Raw genomic sequence first — 24,003 nt, forward strand, 5'->3', positions numbered from 1 at the left:
TCTGGAACGGTCAGATTGTGACTATTTGTGGCGAAGAAGAGATTCTGGTGAGTCATCTCTCCTCATTCAAGTATGTTGAGGTAGATGGCGAGATCCACGAAACCTTGTGCCAGACATTTGAGACTGTGGCGCTCGAAGGGGTAGCTTGTGCTGAGCAGAGGAAGCCAGGTGCTTCGATTTCATCGTACAAGCAGGCCAAAGAGGTGGTTGACTCTGGCAAAGCTGAAGGCTGGGGCAAGATGGTTGACTTGCCAATTAAAGAAGACAAGTTCGGAATCGGGTACGAGCCTCTCCGAACAGAGCAGAGCGTACAAGCAGGTCCGAGCACCTTTACCAGCGCTGGGCTGATGAACCATGGGGGTGTCTTTGCTACTGATGGTGAAGACTGTGACTGTGATTTGGAGGTCTGGGTCCGCCCTTGTGCACCTGGGGAATCTGTCAACAATTGGACGGCTGAAGAAGTGGTCCAAGTTACTCTACTGACAGAGTAATTTTCTTTTGTTTTTTCATTTTTGCATGAAAACCCTACGTTCCGCCCAAGGCGTAGTGGTTCATTGTAGGGCCACATCATGTTTACAATGTTTATAAATAAAGGACGTTTTGCAATCAAATTTTGAGATCTTTGTCTTTCTTTTTTGATTTTTCACTTTTTTCAAAATAATAAAAATGGCAATGTTTTTTTTGTTTTTCGTGACTTTATTGGAATCTTTTTCTAAAAACCAAACATTAAACATGCAGAAGTGATATTTTGGCATCCACTGTGAACGACTCTGTTATGGCTCAGTATGATTTTGATAATCCCATCTACCAAGCTGAAGAGGAGAGTGAGGAAGACTGTGAACTCCCTGCAGAATTGGTCAGACTACTGAAGCAAGAGGAAAGGGTCATCCAACCTCACCAGGAGGAGTTGGAAGTCGTTAATCTGGGTACTGAGGACGCCAGAAGAGAGATCAAGATTGGGGCTGCTTTAGAAGACTCTGTCAAGAGGAGGCTAATTGAGATGCTGAAAGAATATGTGGAAATATTCGCCTGGTCATACCAAGATATGCCTGGGTTGGATACAGACATTGTGGTGCATCGGTTACCTCTTAGAGAAGAGTGTCCTTCGGTCAAACAGAAGCTTCGCAGAACAAGTCCTGATATGGCTGTCAAGATCAAGGAAGAGGTTCAGAAGCAGTGGGATGCAGGTTTTCTGGCTGTTACAAGTTACCCACCGTGGGTGGCCAACATTGTCCCTGTGCCAAAGAAGGATGGCAAAGTCAGAATGTGTGTCGACTACCGGGATTTGAACAGAGCGAGTCCGAAAGACGATTTCCCATTACCTCACATTGATGTATTGGTGGATAATACGGCTCAATCCTCGGTATTCTCTTTCATGGACGGTTTCTCAGGCTATAACCAGATCAAGATGGCGCCAGAGGACATGGAAAAAACGACATTCATTACACCTTGGGGCACGTTCTGCTACAAAGTGATGCCATTTGGGCTGAAGAATGCCGGTGCTACCTATCAGAGGGCAATGACGACTCTCTTTCATGACATGATGCACAAAGAAATCGAAGTGTACGTGGATGATATGATTGCGAAGTCGCAGACAGAAGAGGAGCACTTGGTAAATCTGCAGAAGTTGTTTGACAGATTGGTCAAGTTCAAGCTGAGGCTGAATCCGAACAAGTGTACGTTTGGGGTAAGATCCGGGAAGCTCTTAGGCTTCATTGTCAGTGAGAAAGGGATTGAGGTAGATCCAGCAAAAGTCAAAGCTATTCAAGAGATGCCTGAACCGAAAACGGAAAAGCAAGTCCGTGGGTTTTTAGGGAGATTGAACTACATTGCAAGGTTCATATCTCATCTAACTGCTACATGTGAACCAATTTTCAAACTGCTCAGAAAAAACCAGGCGATCAAATGGAATGATGATTGTCAAAAAGCTTTTGACAAAATCAAAGAGTATTTACAGAAACCTCCAATCCTGATTCCTCCAGTTCCTGGGAGACCACTGATAATGTACCTGACAGTTACCGAGACTTCGATGGGGTGTGTATTGGGGCAGCATGACGAGTCTGGTCGAAAAGAGCATGCCATATACTACCTAAGCAAAAAGTTTACCGACTGTGAAACAAGATATTCACTGCTCGAGAAAACTTGCTGTGCTTTGGCCTGGGCTGCTCGCCGACTAAGGCAGTATATGTTGAACCATACTACTCTGTTGATTTCTAGGATGGATCCAGTAAAATACATCTTTGAGAAGCCAGCTCTCACCGGACGTGTTGCCCGTTGGCAGATGATTTTAACGGAATATGACATTCAGTACACGTCACAGAAGGCCATCAAAGGTAGTATTTTGTCCGACTATCTTGCCGAGCAACAGATCGACGACTATCAGCCTATGATGTTTGAATTCCCTGATGAAGACATCATGTATCTGAAGATAAAAGACTGTGAAGAGCCGCTTGTCGAGGAAGGACCAGATCCTGATGACAAGTGGACACTGATGTTTGATGGGGCTGTGAATATGAACGGTAACGGTGTGGGGGCAGTGTTGATCAATCCCAAAGGTGCTCATATACCTTTCTCTGCCAGACTGACTTTCGACGTCACCAACAATGAAGCTGAGTACGAGGCTTGTATCATGGGGATAGAAGAAGCCATTGATCTAAGGATCAAAACGCTTGACATATTTGGAGATTCTGCTCTAGTGATCAATCAGGTCAATGGAGATTGGAATACAAACCAGCCACATTTGATTCCGTATAGAGATTACACCAGAAGAATACTGACGTTCTTCAAGAAGGTGAAGTTGTATCATGTCCCTCGGGATGAGAATCAGATGGCTGATGCATTGGCTACTTTATCTTCCATGATAAAAGTTCATTGGTGGAATCATGTGCCACATGTTGCGGTGAATCGACTCGAGAGGCCTGCATATGTGTTTGCAGCCGAGTCTGTTGTGGCGATTGATGAAAAACCGTGGTATTATGACATCAAGAATTTCCTTAAGGCTCAAGAGTATCCTGAGGGTGCGTCGAAGAATGATAAGAAGACCCTGAGAAGGCTGGCTGGAAGCTTTTATCTGAATCAGGATGATGTGCTATACAAGAGGAACTTTGACATGGTCTTGCTCAGATGCGTGGATAAACACGAAGCAGACATGTTAATGCAAGAGGTGCACGAGGGTTCGTTTGGTACCCACGCTGGTGGTCATGCAATGTCAAAGAAATTGCTGAGAGCCGGATATTATTGGATGACTATGGAATCCGATTGTTTCAAATACGATCGGAAATGCCATAAGTGTCAAGTTTATGCTGATAAGGTGCATGTACCACCAAGCCCGTTGAATGTCATGAACTCGCCTTGGCCGTTTGCCATGTGGGGCATTGATATGATTGGGAAGATAGAGCCAACTGCTTCGAATGGACATCGCTTCATCTTGGTTGCGATCGATTACTTCACCAAAGGGGTGGAAGCAGCTTCCTATGCCAACGTCACCAAACAAGTGGTTGCCCGGTTCATCAAGAAAGAAATCATCTGTCGTTATGGAGTCCCTGAGAGAATCATCACTGACAATGGTTCAAATCTCAACAACAAAATGATGAAAGACTTGTGCAGAGATTTCAAGATCGAACATCACAATTCTTCTCCCTACAGACCGAAGATGAATGGTGCTGTAGAGGCAGCTAACAAGAATATCAAGAAGATTGTGCAGAAGATGGTCGTAACGTACAAGGATTGGCATGAGATGTTGCCTTTCGCTTTGCATGGATACCGTACCTCAGTACGTACGTCGACCGGGGTAACCCCCTACTCCCTTGTATATGGTATGGAAGCAGTCCTACCTGTTGAAGTGGAGATCCCTTCTCTGAGGGTATTATTGGATGTCAAGCTGGACGAAGCCGAGTGGATTCGAACAAGGTTTAATGAGTTAAGCCTTATAGAAGAAAGACGGTTAGCAGCTGTGTGCCATGGGCAGTTATATCAGAGAAGGATGAAGCGAGCCTTTGATCAGAAAGTGCGTCCTCGGACATTTCAGACTGGCGATCTAGTTCTGAAGAGGATCCTTCCTCCCGGTACAGATAACAGGGGCAAGTGGACTCCTAATTACGAAGGTCCATATGTTGTGAAGAAGGTCTTCTCCGGTGGAGCCTTGATGCTTACAACTATGGATGGTGAAGATTTTCCTTCCCCTGTTAACTCAGATGTAGTCAAAAAATACTTCGCATAAATTGACCCGCTGGACAAAAAGAATAAAAGAGTCCAGGCAAAAATGGGCATCCCGGCGAACCAAAAACAGAAAGAAAAGGTTCGGGCAAAAGTTAGGGATAAAAATGAAAAAAATTGTACACCCGGTAAGTCGAAAACCCGCAAGGGCGGCTTAGGCAAAAATGGGTATCCCGGTGGATTGAAAACCCGAAAGGGCGATCCAGCCAAAAGAGGGATTAAAGCGAAGACTACAGTTTGAGTTATCTGTACTTCATCATGCTTCGTCAGCTGCCATCTCGACAGATGTGATCGGTCCAGTCAGTCTTCTCAGAAAGCAAGGAATTGGGAGGAAACTGATGATCTATGAGTTATAACAGAGTTGGGAAACGGGGGATGTTGTGTTCACATTGCCATTAGGATAGTTTATTTTCCTTTTGTGCGCAATTACCTCTTTCTAGGAATTGCTTCCCAATGTATTTGCCTTTTCAGGCACATTTTCAATCAATAAAAGTCGTTATTCAGATAAATTGCTCTCTTGTTTTTACTTTTATTGTTTTGTTTGCAAAAACGTCCGAATTTTTGATAAACATTGCATATAAAAACATGAAGGCTCAACAATAATGTGCAGAAAGAATTAAAACATTTGAAAATTATTTTGAATGTTGAGGACACTTGAGCGTATCTCGTCCATGTATCCCCCTGGGGCATCTGTCGTTCCGATGTGCAGGTCGTCACCTATGAGCATTCTCCAGCAGTGCTTTCCCTAGACAGAGCCATTCTCCTAGCTACGAATTGTTTAAGTCTTCCCCAGCGAAGCAATTATTTTCTCCAGCAGAGTTTATCCTACTAGTGGTTTAGACGAGTCTACCGTAACAAATTGATATCCACATCCCCAGCTGAGTTGATTCTACTTGTGAATATTGTGGGTCGTCCCCGCGGAGTAACAGTTATTCCCCAAAGCATAGTCTATTTTATCTGAGGTTTGTATGAGCCTTATTCCCAAAGGTTTGCTTGGTTTATCTTCCCCAGTGGAGCAGTTATTTTCCCAAGCGGAATTTGATCCTACTTATGGATTGGTTGGCTCTCCCCAGTGAAGTCGCCTGATTATCCCTAGCAAGTCGTCTGGTTACTCCCAAGCAAGGTTTGTCTTTCCCCGGCAGGGTGGAAGTTGACGTGGTTATAAGATCCTCAGCACTGTTCCTGGAGTTCCCCGGTGTTGTCTCTGGAGGAGATATGTGTTTATGCATTCATCATTTAGATAAGCATAGCATATTGCATCATCAGTGCATAGCATTCCCATGATCATGGGGCATTATGTAAAAAAAAAAAAAAAAAAAAAAAAAAAAAAAAACTCATACATCAACATTGCAAACATGTCCATTAGCCCTAGGCCGTGGTGGCCAGCCGAGATTGGATTGTTGGAAAGAGTTTAGCATCGCGCCATTGGATCGGCTTCAGAATTGGGTTCATCAGCACGGTTGAGAAGTTAGTGTTTTCCCGACAAGTGACTCCTTGGTTGAGTGAGTATCCCCAGCAGTGTTACTCCCCGAAGTTGGCATCATTTTGCAAGCTTGGGTCCATTCCCTTAGCAGAAGTGGGCGTGTCTGATCTCTCCATGTAGAGTCTACCCCTTAAGCAGAAAGTGTTTATCCTTTCCTGACATTTCCCCACTGAGATACATCCTCGTGGATGACGGTTGTTTCCGTTCCCTCCCTACACGGGATGGGTTTTCCCTATTGAGTTCTTTCCTCATTAGGATGAGTCCTGTTTCAGTCTGCCTTTTTGGATCGATCCTAAATTGGCTTCCTGTTAGCTGTCTCCTGTGATTCCCTGGGGCATAAATGAATAGTCGCTCACTAATCGACACTCATTCATCTTATCCTCAGCAGAATTTGTTGTTTTCTGCCTACAAGTTGGTAGTTGTAAAATCCCACTTTCATCCCCTTGTTGAAGTTAACCCTTTGTGCTCATCCTATCGATGACTGGTTGCTTTTTCGTGGTTTTCTGCCTACTAAACGGTAGATGTAATCCCCTCTTTGCAGTTATCAGTATCCGGTTTGCGGTATTGATATTCTTTCCCTTTGGATACTTGCCTTGGTCAAGCAGTATTGTCCCAACTGGGTCTTCCCCTTCTTTTTGGATACTTGCTCCGAGTAAGCAACCTTATCCTCTTTTGATTAGTCATCTTTTGCATACCTAGTCCTGGTACCCCGATGCCTTTCTTTTCAGTCGATCATTCATTTAACAACCTACAACCCGGTTATGGATAATCTTCCATGCGAGTGTATTATCTACGTTTTGACGGCTATAGATAATATGTCTTATGTTTTTCCGGTATTCAGACCGAAGAAGTTTCCGACGATCAGGTCGATGCACTTATGTTTTTTTCCGGTTTTCAGACCGAAGAAGTTTCCGACGATCAGGTTGATGTACTTATGTTTTTCCGGTATTCAGACCGAAGAAGTTTCCGACGATCAGGTCGATGTACTTATGTTTTTCCGGTTTTCAGACCGAAGAAGTTTCCGACGATCAGGTCGATGTACTTATGTTTTTCCGGTTTTCAGACCGAAGAAGTTTCCGACGATCAGGTCGATGTACTTATGTTTTTCCGGTTTTCAGATAGAAGAAGTTTCCGACGATCAGGTCGATGTACTTATGTTTTTCCGGTTTTCAGACCGAAGAAGTTTCCGACGATCAGGTCGATGTACTTATGTTTTTCCGGTATTCAGACCGAAGAAGTTTCCGACGATCAGGTCGATGTACTTATGTTTTTCCGGTTTTCAGACCGAAGAAGTTTCCGACGATCAGGTCGATGTACTTATGTTTTTCCGGTATTCAGACCGAAGAAGTTTCCGACGATCAGGTCGATGTACTTATGTTTTTCCGGTATTCAGACCGAAGAAGTTTCCGACGATCAGGTTGATGTACTTATGTTTTTTCCGGTTTTCAGACCGAAGAAGTTTCCGACGATCAGGTCGATGTACTTATGTTTTTCCGGTTTTTAGACCGAAGAAGTTTCCGACGATCAGGTCGATGTACTTACGACACTCAGGCATTGGTTATCCCTGTGTTACCATTTATTTTGGTATCCAGGTCGACGTTTCTGTTTCGGTATTCAGGCCGATTTCTTTTTTCCGTTCCAGACGGATTGTTCTTTCAAGACTGTTTCTTTGCCGATCCTGACAGGCATTCTTGTATTATATCCAGTCGGTGCAAATTTCTACGGTTCTTTTGGTATTCAATCCCTGGTTACCCTGAAAGTCTGACAGCCATTGCTATCATCCGTTCGGGTTCCCAGCCGATTGAATAGGGGCAGCTGTAGCACCTCAAATTTGCACCTATCATTGTACATACATTCTCATATTAGGTCATAGCATAACATGGCCCATATCATATCATATCATGGCCTCAAGGATCATTGCATGCCCTAGCTCCCCTCCTAATGGGTGGTTTGCCTTGTGAGTGTGGTTCTTGATCACCAAGCATGTTTTGCTTTTGTATATATTTGCTTTTCATATGTTTATCATTCAAAAAGTACAAAAATATTGTCAGTTTAACCTTGTTGCTTGCAGTTAAAGCAATCATCAGCAATTAGGTCAAAATCAGTAAAAGTCAGTCATTGCAGTGGATGGTGACCATTCTTGCAGAATTTGGGCACCATGATCAATCATCAAGGGTTCATATATCTTGAGACATCATTTGGAATCAAGATATCAAGGAATTAGGGTTTGGAATTCATCAGAAGGTGCTTCAGTCAAGCAAAACCCTAAAAAAGTCAAACTTGGTCAACTGTTCATGTAATCAGTGATTTGGTGATGGGATTTGGTCTGAAAGGTCTCATTCATGCCTATACAAGCTTCATATATCATGTCAAGCATCCACATGGAAGAAAATAAAGCAAAATCAGAAATTTCCCAAAATAGAAAGTGGACCTGTAATTTTAACTGCCAAAAATGGAAACTTCTTGATCTTAAACTTACATCATGATACAAGCTTCAGATGAATTTTTGCCCAACATGAAAGTTGAAGATATTGTTCTCCCATTTTCAAAAAGTCCAAGAACTCTCAAATCCCATGTATGGTTGGCAAGATATGATCAATTCATTTTCACAAATTCATGAACTTCAAAGAGCCATATCTCATGAACCACAAGGCCAATTTTAGTGGGGTTTTTTCCTACAAGCTCCATTTGTTCCCCTCTTTCCAAAAATTCATTCATCATTCACCAAAACCTCACCATGCAAAATGCCATTTTTGGACTTGACTTCATTAAATTTCAAGTGTGGAAAAAGTTGACTTTTTGATTTAGCCCTTTTCAGCACAATTGGCCATTTGGAACTTGTTTTAATTGACATTTGAAGTTTGTTCAAAGGCCCAAACTCGGCCAGAACTTATACCTCCATGTGCACATTGGTTCAAATTAGCAAAAATGCAAATTGGCTTCATTTAAGTTAACCAAGCTTAACACTTCATTAACTAATGCTAAACAGCAAATATAAAGGAAATTGTCTGTCATTCTGAACCCTAGCTGCAGCCATCTAAACACCAGAATTCTCTCATTTGCAAAAATCACCATTTTCACGATTTGCAATTTCTGAGCAAAACTCCCAAAACACTCGAGCCACTCTTGCTTCCTTCATCACCTAGCCAACATTTGGAAGCATTTTGGAGCATCAAACCCCAACTGTGCTGCAGCCTCTTGTTCTGTTTTCTCCATGGCCCAATAATGGTGAATTTCAATGTGAAGGTTTCCAAGCATCACTGAGCTAAGCTTCCTCGAGTATTCATCATTTCCAACTATAATCTCCACCTGTTTGAGCTTGAAGCATCCAAAGAACCACTGTTTCTCCATTTGCTTCAAATCCAAGTAAGATTTCGATTATCCCTTTTCTCTAATCCATGCCATGTTTCTGGTAGATCTTGATTTGCTGTTTGTAATGCAACTTGAACCGTGTAAAATAGTTGAGAAATGCATGAAATATTTGGAAATGAAGTTTGGTGTTCATTGTTGATTTTACTCGATGCATGCTATTCATTAGGTTTCAATGCATTTGGTTGATAGATTTGTAATGTGTGATGCTTGCTGGTCGTGTTGGTATGTGTAATTCCATTTTCTGGGCACACTTGTTCTTCACGATTTTGAAGAGGATGACGAATATACTGCAGAAACCCTAGCACTTTTCCAGATTTTTTTTCCAATCGTGTATGTTTGTTGCTGTATGATGTTGCATGAAGTTCACTATATCACTGCCATGCTGCTTGTGTGATGTTGTTTGAATTTCGTTTTGGATGTTGATGAGCATGAAGATGAAATGCTTTTGCTGTGCAGAAACCCTAACCATTTTCCAGAAAATCTGTTTTTCACGTGTATTATTGGTCCTCTGTTACTGTTTCATTGGTGATGGCCAATCAGAACATTTCGTTCTGCCTCCCCTGTACGCTGCGTTTTGCCTAATGAGTGTGGTATTCACAAAATTGCCATCGGTCAACCACCTTTGACTTGCTAAACCATGTTATGTGTTCATTTTGTTCCAAATTGTTGCTTAACTTCTAAAAATCATTCTCCCTCATTTCAACTCCAAAAATCATGAAATTTTTTTCATCATGTTCATGAGAATGCCTACTTTTTTATCATGATTTTTAATATTTTTTTGACTGGCTGGATTTTTAATGGCTTTAGGTTTCTTAACATGTATGCATATTTCATACCTTTTGCCAATCCTTTTGTGAAATGATGAGGATGTATCCAATGCCCCTGAAATTTTTTGTGGTTAATCTACACTCATTCATGTTTGTTTTGATGTAGAGTTCTTGAATTTATCATATGTGGTTTGTGAGATATGAATTTTTGAAGTAGGGGGTGACAATTTGTGTCACACCAATGTTATGCTATTTCATGATTTTTGTTGACATGCTTCCTGGCCTTCAATTAATGTGAAATTTTACATGATCCCTCTCTTATATGTCTAGTTGACTTGTGATTTTTCCTGGATTTAATTATGCCATTTCTTAATTGTTTGAGATTTTTCTTCCCTACCTAGTCAATTGTTGACTTTGTGTGATACATCTTGCCATTTCATTTGGGAAATTCTCATATCTTATTGGTTGATCATAAAATTTTACATGTGCATACTAGACATCTTGAGCTTTGCATTGGTATTGATCCCATCCATTTCTCATCTGTTTTCATGTAGTTATGATTTTTTGAAGTTGATACATGTATGTTTGACTTTTTTGTGCATGCTTGGAATTGTTTTGACTTCCTGATTTTAATTGACCATCTTCCCATGATCCAATTGAGCTGAAATTTTATATGCATGTCATTATGTGGATTGTGATTGACCATGAATTATTTGATGATTTTTGGGATTGGTTATGTTTGGGTTTGAGCCAAGCATTTTTGTTGACTTCTATGTGCTCTCTTTTGCCATGTTTTTGCCTTCTTTTGTTTGTGAAATGGTGATGATGCATGATATGAACTTGAAACCAATTGGGTTTGCTTCTTAAATGTTTGAATTTGATTGTGATTGGATATTGTTTGCTGTTTTGGCTTTTATCATTTATTTTTGACCCTAGGCTTGCCCTAGTGGTCTCTTGGCTTATGTTGAGTTCATTTGTTTCAGGTTAAGCAATAATGCCTCAAAGAAACCATTGCCAATTTGATTGAGCTTGATTATATATCATGTGCTAACCTTTGTTTTGTAGGTGGTATGACTCATATGAGTTGGGTCTTGTGCTTTTGCACTTCTGTTTGTTGATTTAACTGTTTGATTCATTTCCTTCTGATTTAAACTGTTGAACTGTGTACTGATTTGTCTGATCATTTCAGGTACCCTTTAGTTGCTTAGAATTTGCTTTGCTTTGCTATTTAGCAATTTGCTTTGAGGTAATCCCTCTTTCTTCATGTAGTCTGGAGACCCGGCCTGTTATTTGGCCGGGCAAACTGTCTGAAGTCCTCCTTAAGAGGCGATGCTTGTGTGTGTTTAAATTTGTCCCAAGCAGGAAAAGTCCTTCAAGTAAGGCAATTGGTAGATCAAAGGGATAAGCAACCTATCCCCTACTATTCAGTGAGTCTTCTCCTTGCTCCCATTACATGGTTGTAGCATTGAGATCAAAACCCAAGATCTATCGAGTCAATAATGTGGAGAGAGTTCCTACTTTCTGAACTCCCACACTTTCTGATATTTAAAATGCTCTCCCTGATCAGGGATAAGAGCAATGAGGCACACCCCTCATCTCCTTTCATCTGCTTCACCTTAGCCTCTCAATGGCAAGGTTAAGAGCAATCTTTGACCCTATTCCAGTTGGCCTCAGTGCCTAACCCTCTTGTGTGAGCCTCCTTGTTTGGTTATAGAGTGTGCTGTTTGATTCTCATTGTTTGATTGATTGATTCTATCATATGCACATGTTTGCTTGTATGCTTTATGCATTTATCATCATCAATTGCCTATTAATGCATAATCATCTCATTTGTCTTTGTGACCTCATCATTGTTGTTTGCCCATTGAGGACAATTGTAAGACCATCCATTGGCCATTGCTCCTAGGATATGGAAGTGAGTATAAGACCATCACATTGGCCACTCATCTTATCTTTTCTTGTTGCATTGTTTGTATGTGAGGATACAATTGTAAGTCCCCGCAAGTTGGCATTTGTTTTCCTAGGATCATACTGTGTATGTTAGAGTAAGCCCAGACAGATTGGCATTTGACATCCATGTTTTGCTTTCTTTGTTTATGAGAGGATGCAATTGTAAGTCCCCGCAAGTTGGCATTTGCTTTCCTAGGATCATGTGTTGGATATTGGTATAAGTCCAGACAGATTGGCATCCGGTATCCAAGTTTCATTTTGTTTTAGGAGATTAGTGTAATACCATTGAGTGGCCTCTGATATCCCATTTTGTTTTAGGAGATTGGTATAAGACCAGTGATTGGCATCCGGTATCCGCTTTTCTGCTTTGTTTGTTTGTTATTATTCATTGCCCATTCCAAAGGACACACTTGAATCATCTTCTATATGATTTCAAGAAGTGAACCTTCTAAGAAGTTTTACAATCCATATCCATCCATTCATCCTCATTATGTCCTAAACCTTTTCACACTTTGATTTCAAATTTGACATAGATATTGTGCAAACATCTTCATGTTTTCAAACTAAAAACCTGGACTCAAGTCCTTGACTTTTTTTTCAAACTCCATTTCGTAATACTTCTTTTGAATCAATCTTAATCATACTTTGACTCCACTTTCATAATCACAATCAATTAACTTCACCCATTCACTTGTTTTGGCTCTGTCCATTGTTAATCTTTTCACATTAGCCATAGGTTTCAATTATCATTGTGGTTGATGTAAATCTTGCCTATCCTTAGTGAGTCGACTATAAGACTTCCGTACTGAAAACAGGGTTAACCCCTCTAGTGCGTCGAAGCTATCCTCACATGGTGGATGTTGGTCTTGGTCGAGTTTTCTCCCATTGATAATGAAAAGCCTCAGTGCTATTTGTTTAAAATTGAATCCACCAACTTTTGGAAATCTTTTAGCCGAACTACGGCGTTTTGATCCTTACCTTTGATGGAAGGTACGTAGGCAACGGGTTCATCCGTTCAAACCCAATAATAAAATTGTATATTCTTTTCTCATCATCCCAATCATGTTTGCACAATGTTTATGTCATAACAAATAACAATTTACTACAACAAGTGTGAAAAGGGCTCCCTAGGAGTACCTAGGACGTAGTGGGTGCCTAACACCTTCCCATTGCGTAATTTACCCCTTACCCAGACTCTCTGATCTTTTATTAGTTTTCTACGTGTAAAACTTCTTAGGCTTTTGTTCGCTTTTTAGCCAATCCTTTGGATAAATAAAAGTGCGGTGGCGACTCGAAATTGCATTGTATGCTTTGCTTATGGTTTAATCGATAAATCATATAGCGACGAATACACCGCTACACCCGGTAAAAGTAATCTACTTCCTTTCATTTTCCCCAGCGGATCCTCTTTCACTTTTTCCAGGAAGTTTATCCTTGATATGTTCATCTTAACCGATGACGGGTATTCTTCCCTTTGAGTTTATCCTTGATATGTTCATCTTAACCGATGACGGATATTCTCGTTTTGGTATTTTACCCAGTAAAAGGTAGTTGTAATCCCTATTTCATTCCCCAGAGGGTTAATCCTTGATATGTTCATCCTAACCGATGACAGGTTTCCTTCTCTTTGCGGTATTCTGCCCAATAACCGATAGTTGTAAATCCTACTTTCCCTTCCCGAGTCTATCCTTGATATGTTCATCCTAACCAATGATGAATATTCTCTTTTCGGTATACTATCCAGTAACTGGTAGATGTAATTCCTATTTCTCCCCTTGGAGTCTATCCTTGATATGTTCATCCTAACCGGTGACAAATATTCTCTCTTTCGGTATTCTATCCAGTAACTGATAGATGTAATTCCTATTTCTCCCCTCGGAGTCTATCCTTGATATGTTCATCCTAACCGGTGATAGATATTCTCTCTTTCGGTATTCTATCCAGTGACTGATAGATATAATCCTACTTTTCCCCGGCAGTTTATCCTTGATATGTTCATCTTAACCGATGACGAATATTCTTCCCTTTGATTGTATCCTTGATATGTTCACTCTAACCGGTGACAGATATTCTCTTCCTTTGGTCTTCTGCATAATACCCGGTAGTTGTAAATCCTATTTGGCTTTTCCCCAACAGGTTATTTTTACCCAGTAACTGGTAATGAATACACCTCCTGTTACCCTCAGCGAGTCATCCTTGATATGTTTACCCTAACCGGTAATGGATGTCCTCTTTGTCAGATTATGTTATCTCCTTACCCAATAACCGGTAATGGATAATATACTTCTGTCACTCCTGTGTTGAAGTTCATTTCTTTCTAGTTGAGTTTGAGTGCGTATTTCCTCAGTGAAATCGCCATTTCCTGTTTGGATCGAGTATTTCAGTTTTGTCCTGATTTACCAGTTTCCCCTGCAGATTTTCCCCTTTATCCCTAGTTGAGTCCTTCCATTGATTTATTTTCATGGAATCCCTCGTGTCCCCCGGCAGTTTTAAGTCGTAGTCTGGCCTACGCACAACTTTTTATCCCCCAGAGTCTCTGTCTCCCCAGTGAGTTTTCCTTATGGAAAAAGCATTGTGCTCCTGCGGACTTTCAGTATCTCCGGATTCTTTTCCTTTGTGGCAAAAATTTTCTCATAGAGGTTATGTTCAACATTTCATATCATATGCATCATGAGGTCTCTTAGGGACCAAAATTTGTTTCGGTGTTGTTATTTAAGTCCATTCTACTGAGTCGATACGAAGATTTTAACCTTCATTCCCTCATGTTATCTCATCATATGCATTAGCATTGGGATCACACCTTGGCATCCTCCTTACCCCTCATTCATTGGGTTTGCATTGGGAGAGATCACCAAGCACAATTTGATTGTACCATACTTTATTTTTCATTATTCACTAACCAAAATACCAAAAATATGTCAATGTATAGTTTGTTGCTTTTGTAGGTAGCGTGTATGCTCACATATGCTCTATCAAGCTCATATATAGGGTTTAAGACCCTCAATGCAAAGAGCACAACCAATAATTGGTTCACATTGGCTCTAAGCATCATATATGGATCCCCCTGATCTTCACATGTTATTTTGATCAAGAAATCATCAAGAGTTTGGATTTTGTTTGCCTTGGAAACCCTAATTCATCTGGGTATCTTGTGTGACTTCTTCAAAAATTGATCAAATATTTAAAGGGATACTTCACATTACATCATCTTATGCATATATGATCCTCCATGAGTCCCAAAAGTCAATAGAATATCAAGCTAGCAAGTTGGTTCATGGTGGTTGATCAGAGAAAGTCAACTGGTCAAAACTGGGGTTCCCTAGACCCTATCTCCTACAATTTTTGTCATATGAAAATGATTCCACGATAAAAGTTACTCAAAATGACATTCGAAACAACTTTCATGTTGAGGCCAAGATCTATGTTTACTTGGAAAGTCATTTTTTATGGTGCAAGATTACAGGTCATTTTGTCTAAACCCTAGTTTGGAGGTCAACTTCCCAAGACCATAACTTGCTCATTTTTTATGATATGGAAGCCATTCAAATTTAATAATCAAATTCAAGATGTCTAATTCAACTTTTATGTTTGGAGGAAGTGCAAATTAAACTTGCAAATGCATGTTCCAAGAGGAAACATTATAGGTCATTTTGGGTCACTACCATTGAACAAGTGATTTTCCTCAACTTCTAAAATGCATAACTCCTTCATGCCAAATCCAAATAATGTCAAATTTGTGACCAAATTTAATATTTTTGAAAGAGATACAACTTTGATGAAGGAATGTTTCTCATTTGAAGTATATAGAAAACGTTATTCAAGGTGGAAGAAGTGAACATTTGACTTGGGACTTAGAAAATTTTCAAATATGTTTGATTTCCCAAACTTCCACCTCAAAATTCATCATGATCCAAGCTTAAAATGAAAAAGTGTTAAACATGAAATTTGTTCAGCATGGTGTACACTCAACTATGGATCATATCACATCATCTCATGGGCCTAGCACACGCTCATGCAACCATACAAAGGAGAATTTCAAAATTTACCAAAATTGGAAGTGTGTGGAAATCAATCTCATGGCCTATAAATAAGACGCTCATTGCTCAGAATTGGGGACCTCATGCCCAAGCTTTGAACCTGCAACCTCAAACCCTCACCATTGAAGAATAAACTTAAAGTTTTTCTTTGAAAATCGAGTTTCAATTCTCCATCTATTTTGAGATTGAAACTCCAAGAGTCCGTCCTTTTCTCTGATTCATTTCACTTTCATCAAGCATCTGAAGCAAGACCAAGCATAATTGAAAGCATAATTGTGTCAATCTGAAGCTCCATTGAAGGTGAATTTTTAGAATTTTCATCTCTTCGATTCTCCCTCAACTCTTAACTATTCTTGTTGATTTTTGGTTGTCTGAAGTCCTATCAATGTAAGCAAGAAGATTGAGTTACTTTGAGGTTAAATCGAAGTAACTTAGTTCATGATCCTTAAATTCAAATCCCTGTATCTCTTTATATACTTGGAATTGGACAAAATTGAGGCTAGATTCGAGCTTCTGAGCATTTTTTCTTTAAATCCATGTCCTTGTTTTTCATTTTGGTGATGGTTGATAGTGGTCCAGTCCGGTGAGGTCCACTAGAGAAGACGACCGGAGCCCTAGCTCCGGTGATGTGTTGTCACACATCTCAGCCATAGGATCCAGTTGGAATGTTCTAATCTCGTCCCTTCCTTTTGAATACCACGCGTGTGGAACAGTTGATTGGAGAACATGTGGAACACGCGTTTCCAACCATCTGATCAGCCACCTCAATTAATGAGGGAGATCAAATGGCTTTTTTTTTTATTTCTGATTATTTCATTTAATCTATTATTTTTAATTAATTCATATCAATTTCATTTTTAATCTAAAAAATATGGGACTTTCACTAAAAAATTTCAAATATTTTCCTCTTTCATCTTCTGAATTAAAATTATTTTTTGGTTTAATTTTGATATTTTTCATGAATTAATTGTTTTTATGCATATTTTTAATTGTTTAAAAATACTTCTGACTTTTCAAAAATAATGATTTTTTTTGTCTAAGGTCCTTTGACCTTGTTTGACCTAGGATAAATCTCTTGGCAATTTATTTGGTGTTTTGAAGAGGTTTTATCTTTTCGATCAAACATAATTTAATTTAAATGCATTTTAATTTGATTTTTAATTGATTAATTGTGTAGAAATTATGTTGAGCCATTTTTATTGACTTGTGAAGTTTGACTATGTGTTTGGATCTTGTTCAAGGTTGATTTGACTTTTGTTGGATTAAAATCATTGAATTTAGGGGATTGATAAAATGTACATTTCATCTCCCAAATGAATGACTGATTTTAATTTGATAAAATTCCTCCCATGACCAATTTGTGTTTGTCTCATCTCCCCTCCCTCTTCATTTTCAATCCCATTCCATCCCATTCCTTTCATTGACCAATGAAGTATCAATATCCTAAGGCTAATTGGTTCATCAATAACTTCATGTTAGATGAACCAATACAAGTATGGATGAGATTAGGTCCATCCTTTGATCATTTTCTTTTTGTGTGTGGTATGTTTTAGGAGTATGGTTCATTATACCATATCTCTAACATGCATTAACACCAAAATTTCTATTGCCCGACCTCAGATAGTTGTGACTTCTACATAAGTCCAATTACGATTGCTTAACATAGCGCTAAATTTTGACCCTAAAGGCATAACATTCTAGTAAGTGAGATTGTAAGTATCCCCACTTTCATGGTATTGTGTGGAAACTTGGCCTTTTTTCCTTCCTTTGGAAGATGTCTTGGTTCAAGGATCCATGCTTGTGAATAGAGGGTTGAGTGTTCTCCAAAGAATGACTTAATCAATTGAAAAACAACATTTCACTAACATCTAGTCAACTAACATTTAACTAACTTTTATTATTATTGCTTTTAATTTCAAGTCATTTACTTTATGCCATTTAAGTTCAAGTCATTTACCATTCAATTTGCCATTTTACATATCATTTAACTTGTTTATGTTTATGCCATTTTCACTTTGATCACTTGAGCCATATATTGTGATTGTATATATTTGTTTGTGTATCTTGCTTGTGTTTGTGGTCTTAGGACCCTAAAATACCTAATAAACAACAAAGAACCCTAAAAAATGTTTGTGTGGACTGTTGGATTTGGTCTGAGTCTTGGACTTAGAATTAGGCAACATTCCCTATGTAAAGAGACTTGGCCAATGCCAACATTTATGAAACCAAATGATTATGACTTGAGATTTTATGGGGATCCACTTGAGTTCATCTGCTACATGGTCTTGATGCAAATGTTACTTTGAACCTGTGTCTAATGCCTTATTCTGAGCCATTCAAGGAGTATGTCATTTGATACATGGGAAGATTAAGAAGAAGACTATGAAGTTGCTAGCTTGGATGTGGCTATCTTTATTTGATGCCTTGATATTCATTTTGCTACTTGCTTATTGATATTGCTTGATTTAAAATCCAAAGAAAAAATGGGTTTCTATATGACATTCTTGTCTATTGGATTGCATCCCATTGGTCAGATCTTTTTAACTCTTAACTTTTAAATTTTATGCTTAGGATTAGTCTCTTCATCTCCTCCCACTTCTTAAATTTCAAAATCTCTCCCCCTTTTCAAAAACTTTCTTTGCTTGTGATTTCAAAACTTAGACTCTTATTGCAAATTAGAAACTTTGGCCTTATGCCATTGAATTTTGTAAACTCTTTTCTTAAATCAAACTTGTAAATGAATCTAACCATATTGACTTAAAATTTCAAAAGACAAAAAGAATTAATACTCATTCAAACTCTTTTAGGCCCTTTATGCCTCTTTTAAAATTTAAATTTTGTTAAAAGCAATTCACTCATTTTGAAATTGATACCACGAACTACGAGATTTAAATCCCTCATTTTCATGTTGGTACGTAGGCACAAGTCTAAAGGTCTTGTCAAACACAAAAATATAATTAATAAATTCTTTTCTCATCCCCACACTCTATTTCTTGCAAACATCATTTTATACCAAAACACATACACACATAAAAAAGGGCTCCCTATGAGTATCTATGAAACTTTGGGTGCTAACACCTTCCCTCTGTGTAACCAACCCCCTTACCTGTAATCTCTGGCATTTTATTAGTTTTGATTTGAAAAATTCTTATCTTTGGGTTTTGTTCGTACTTTTCCCTTTTCCTTTGGAAACAATAAAAGCGCGATGGCGACTCTGGTTTTATTGACGTTAAGTTTATCCATAGCTTAATGGTCATGAATTTACCGCTACAACATCCTCCAAATATTCTCCATGGTTGCACCCTTAGATAGTGTTAAATTTCATGTCATACACATAGACCTCTAGGTTTTTCCCTATTTGGTAGGTGAAGACAACTTCCATGAACCGCTGGTAGGTGGTGCCAACATTCTTGAAGTCGAAGGGCATGATATTGTAGTAGTAATTGCCATGATTAAACATAAAGTTTATTTTGGGAGCATCCAATGAGTCCAACCTAATTTGGTTATACCATGAGTATGAATCCATGAAGCTCAATATATGGTAGTCTGGTGATCCATCAGTAAGGCGATCAATGTCTGGTAACGAGTACGGGTCTTTAGGATCGACGGAGTTTATATCGGTGAAGTCTACACACATGCGCCATATGCTGTTATATTTTCGTGCTAGTACCATGTTGGCTAGCCAGGTGGGGTTCTTGATGAACCTAACTTCATATAATTTCCCCACTTCTTCATCAATGGCGATCCTCTTCTCCTCACCAACTTTCTTCTTCCTCTACGCCACTAGTCTAGCGGAAAGGTGGATGGAGAGGCAATAGCTCATCACTTTGGTGTCTACCTGATGATATTTCGGAAAGTGTAGCGATAATGTCGAAGTAATACTTAAAATATTGTCTCCACTAGGATTGCAAATTAACAAGGTGTGCGATTGTGTGAATTAAAACTAACAATGATGGGTTTGTGAGTTTGAAAGCAAAAAAGGAAAATAGTAAGGTTATCTAATTTCACAAAGTGATTAGGTTTCGTCTTGAATCCCTTGTATGTCGTTGTTGATGCAAGTGTCTATTTATCCTCATGATGATTAATTCAATTACCAAGATGGTCTAACTAAGCCAATATACCCAATATATTGGTGTATACCTTACTATTCTAAGTTATAATCCCATAATCTCTTAGGAAAATTCGATAGTTAAAATAGGTGATGTTTCGTTAAACCCTAAGTCACAAACTTACAATTTCATATCTCTAGCTCAATTATTTGGTTGAATGGCTAACTTAGATCTGATTCACATAGTTAGGGTTAGTACTTAGCAAGAATCTGAATCTATACACTGACATTCGTAAACGCATGTAAAGAATTAAACACAAATATTAATTGAATAGAAAAGTAAATAATAAAAAGCGTAGATGGTACAAAGACCTAACATATTGTAAGACCCCAATTTTGACTCTAAGATCCCTCATGCCATCTCATCATATTTGCATTGGCATTGGGATCAAAACTTGGTATCCTCCTCACCTATCATTCATTGGGTTTACATTGGAAGATATCACCAAGCATTTGTGATTGTATCATACTTTATTTTCTTTTGTTTACTGACCAAAATACCAAAAATATGTCTAGAGTAGCTTTTTTTCTTTTGTAGGTAGTGTGTGCATCCACTTATGCCTCATCAAGCTCACAACTAGGATTTGAGACCCTCAGTGAAAAGAATCAAGAAAAACAATGGTCCACTTAAGTTATAAGCATCATATATGGATCCCCATGTTCTTCATTTGTTATTTTGATCAAGAATTCATCAAGATTTTGAAGCTTGTTTGTCAAGGAAGCCTTAATTCATCTGGGTATCTTATGTGACTTCCTCGACAAGTTTCTTCAATATTTGGTCAAAGATATTATGGTATACTTAATTGAACTTAATCATAAGCATATATGATCTTACATGATCCCCAAAGATCAAAGGAACTTCAAGTTTGCAAGTTGGTTCAAGGAGGTTGAGAAATGTCAAGTTCCACTTGCAAGGGCATGTGCCACGAGGAAACATCATAGGTCCATTTTGGCCATCATCATTGAACAAGCATTTTTCCTCAAATTCTAAAATCCATAAATCCTTCATGAAATATCAAAATGGTGTCCAATTTGTGATCAAATTGAATATAATTGAAATAGCTACAACTTTGTAGAAGGAACCAAAGTCATTTAAAGTTCATAGCAAAAGTTATTCAAGGTGGAAAAAAGGGTCATTTGACTTTTAACTTAGAAAATTTTCAAGTATGTTTGATTCCTCCAACTTCAAGTTCCAAGCTTCAATTGAAAAAAGTTCCAACATCAAAGTTGTTCCCCTATATGCTAGCTTTCCAAGGAGTCCAAGATCATTCTATTTGGATCAAATTTGAGGGACTTGCGCATGGTTCCTTTGGATGGTTTGTTTTGGCAACTTTTGAACTCAATTTTCAAATACCTTTGCATGCTTCCATGTTATGACTTCATCATCAATTATGCATAAATTGGAAGTGGATCACATCTTTGTTTGGTTCTAAATGCATGCCCATGCACACAACTTGCTATTTTTGGCCAATTTTTCAAATGGTGTGGAAATGAATTCAAGAGCCTATAAATACATTGCCATTGCCTCAGCATTGAAGGACCCTTGCCCAAGATTTGCCCTACAATTCCCCTAACCTCCATTGAAATAATAACCTTGAAGATTTATTTGAAATCGAGTTTTAGTTCAAATTCTGTTTGTGAGCTAAAACTCCAAGGTTCACCTCCATTTGTGTTCTAATCATCTCGTGCAAGCAAGAGGAAGCAAAGCCAAGAAGAATTGCATCGAGATCAAGCCAAATCACTGCAACCCGAAGGTGATTTTTCCAGATTTTCAAGTCTTCGATTCTCTCTCATTTCTCCATAATTTTGTTTGATTTGTGGTTGGCTGAAGTCCTACCAATGTAGGCAACAAGATTGAGTTGCTTTGAGGTAGAATCGAAGTAACTCAGTTTGCATACCTCATTTTTTAATTCCACATATCTTCCTATATAGTGAGAATTGGAGAAATTAGAGGTCAGATTCGAGATCCTGGCATTTTTCTCTTCAAAATAGTATACGTATCATGCATTTTTGTGAACATTTTTGATGAACCATTTCAGTGAGGGTGATCGGAGCTAGGGCTCTGGTGGTGCGTTGGATCAATCCAAGTCATCTGATCTGGTTGTCACGTTTTAATCTTGGCCTTCCATTTTGACTATCCAGCGTACGCATGTGTTGACTTGTGACCATGGTGGATGTGATGCGCTTGGCCATCAGATCTACCACCTCAATTAATGAGGGAGATCTGATGGCCCTCATTTTTTCTGATTATTTGATTTTCCATTTTAATTTTTTAAATGCCATTTTCTTATTAAATTCATTATAAATTAAATTTTAATCCAAAAAATATAGGAATTTCACCAAATAATTTCAAATAATTTCCTCTTCCATTTTCTGAATTAAAAATATTTTTTGGATTGGATTTGAAATTTTTAGTGAATTTAATGATTTTTGACTTTTTTTTAAATTTATTTCAAATACTTCTTATTTTTCAAAAATGCCAAAAAAAATAGTCTAAGGTCCTTTGACCTTGTTTGACCTATGAAAAATCCCTTGGCTATTTATTTGATGATTTGAAGGGATTTGAGGTTTTTCATCTTTTAAAATATGTTTTTATCCATTTAAAAATTGAAATTAATTTGTTTAATTGTTTAAATATTTTATTGAGATATTTGTTTGACTTTGTGTTGACTCATCTTCTGTTTGACATTGATCTTGGTTGAATTGGACTTGAATATGATCAATACTATTGGATTTAGGGGGTTGATGAAGTTTGAACGTCACCCCTCAAGATGAATGGATAGTATTGATCAAGTGAGGTTCATCCCTTGATCAATTTGGGATTCTTTTTCACTTCATCTATTCATTTTCATCTCCTTCTTCCCCAACCCCTCATTGGCTAATGATTTCTCTAAGATCAAATTCTAGTTGATTCATCAATGAGCTTGTGTCAGATGAATCAACATGAGCTTGATTGAGATAGGCCCATCCCATTTTATTTTTGTGTGTGGTATGCTTTAGGAGCTTGGTTCTTTGTACCATGTCTCTAGCATGCATTAACACCAATATTATTATTTCCCGACCTCAGATAGTTGTGACTTCTACATAAGTCCAATTACGATTGCTTAACATAGGGCTAAATTTGTCCCAAAAGGCATAACATTATTTGTAAGTGAGATTATAAGTCTCTCATTCCTCATGGTATTGTGTGAATATTTAACCTCTTTTCCTTTTGTGAGAGCTAGTGGCATACTTGTTGATTTATCCAAGTTGAAGCCCTTCTCATGATTGATGTCTAGGCTCATATCTTCATGCTTGTGAGTGGATGGTTGAGTGTTCTCCAAACAATAACTTAAACCATTCTCTTCTTCCACTAACATTGACTAACATCTTTTATATTGACTTTATTTTAATGCAATTTACTTTAATGCAATTTAAATTTATGCACTTTATCATCCATTTGTCATTTACATTTCATGCAACTTGTTTATGTTTTAGTCATTTTCACTTTACTCACTTGAGCCATATTTTGTGCTTGTATTATATTGCGTGCTTGTGATTTTGCCTTGTTTGTGGTCTTAGGACCTTAAAATACTTAATAACAAACAAAAACCCTAAAAAAATACATTGGTGGACTGTTAGACCTCTGTCTGAGACTTGATCTGAACTTATGAACCTAGAGTAGGCAACATACCTATGCTTTGAAGGAAACTTGGCCAATGCCATCATTCTGAGACCTTTCTTGGCCAATTCCATTCATATGATACAAGCCTTGATAACTCCATTGGTTTATCTGTTACTTTGTCTTTGTGCTTAAGTTTTTATTTTGATCTTATTGTTTCTATCTGATGATTGTCTCTATGAGTTTGCTACAAGGGATATTCATCTTATACATTTGAAGACATTTAAGACTGATTAATTTTGGAGTGCTTGCTTGGATGATTAACTATATTTATTTGATGCCATTTGGTCTTCTCATTAATTGCTTGGATGATTATGCTTGTTTCTTGCTTAAAAGTCCAAAGGAAATGGGTTTCTATCTGACATTCTTGTCTTGTGGATGCTTCCTATTGGTTAGATCTTTTTAACTCT

Source organism: Lathyrus oleraceus, chromosome 5 (genome assembly GCF_024323335.1).
Source record: "Lathyrus oleraceus cultivar Zhongwan6 chromosome 5, CAAS_Psat_ZW6_1.0, whole genome shotgun sequence".
NCBI lineage: Eukaryota > Viridiplantae > Streptophyta > Magnoliopsida > Fabales > Fabaceae > Lathyrus > Lathyrus oleraceus.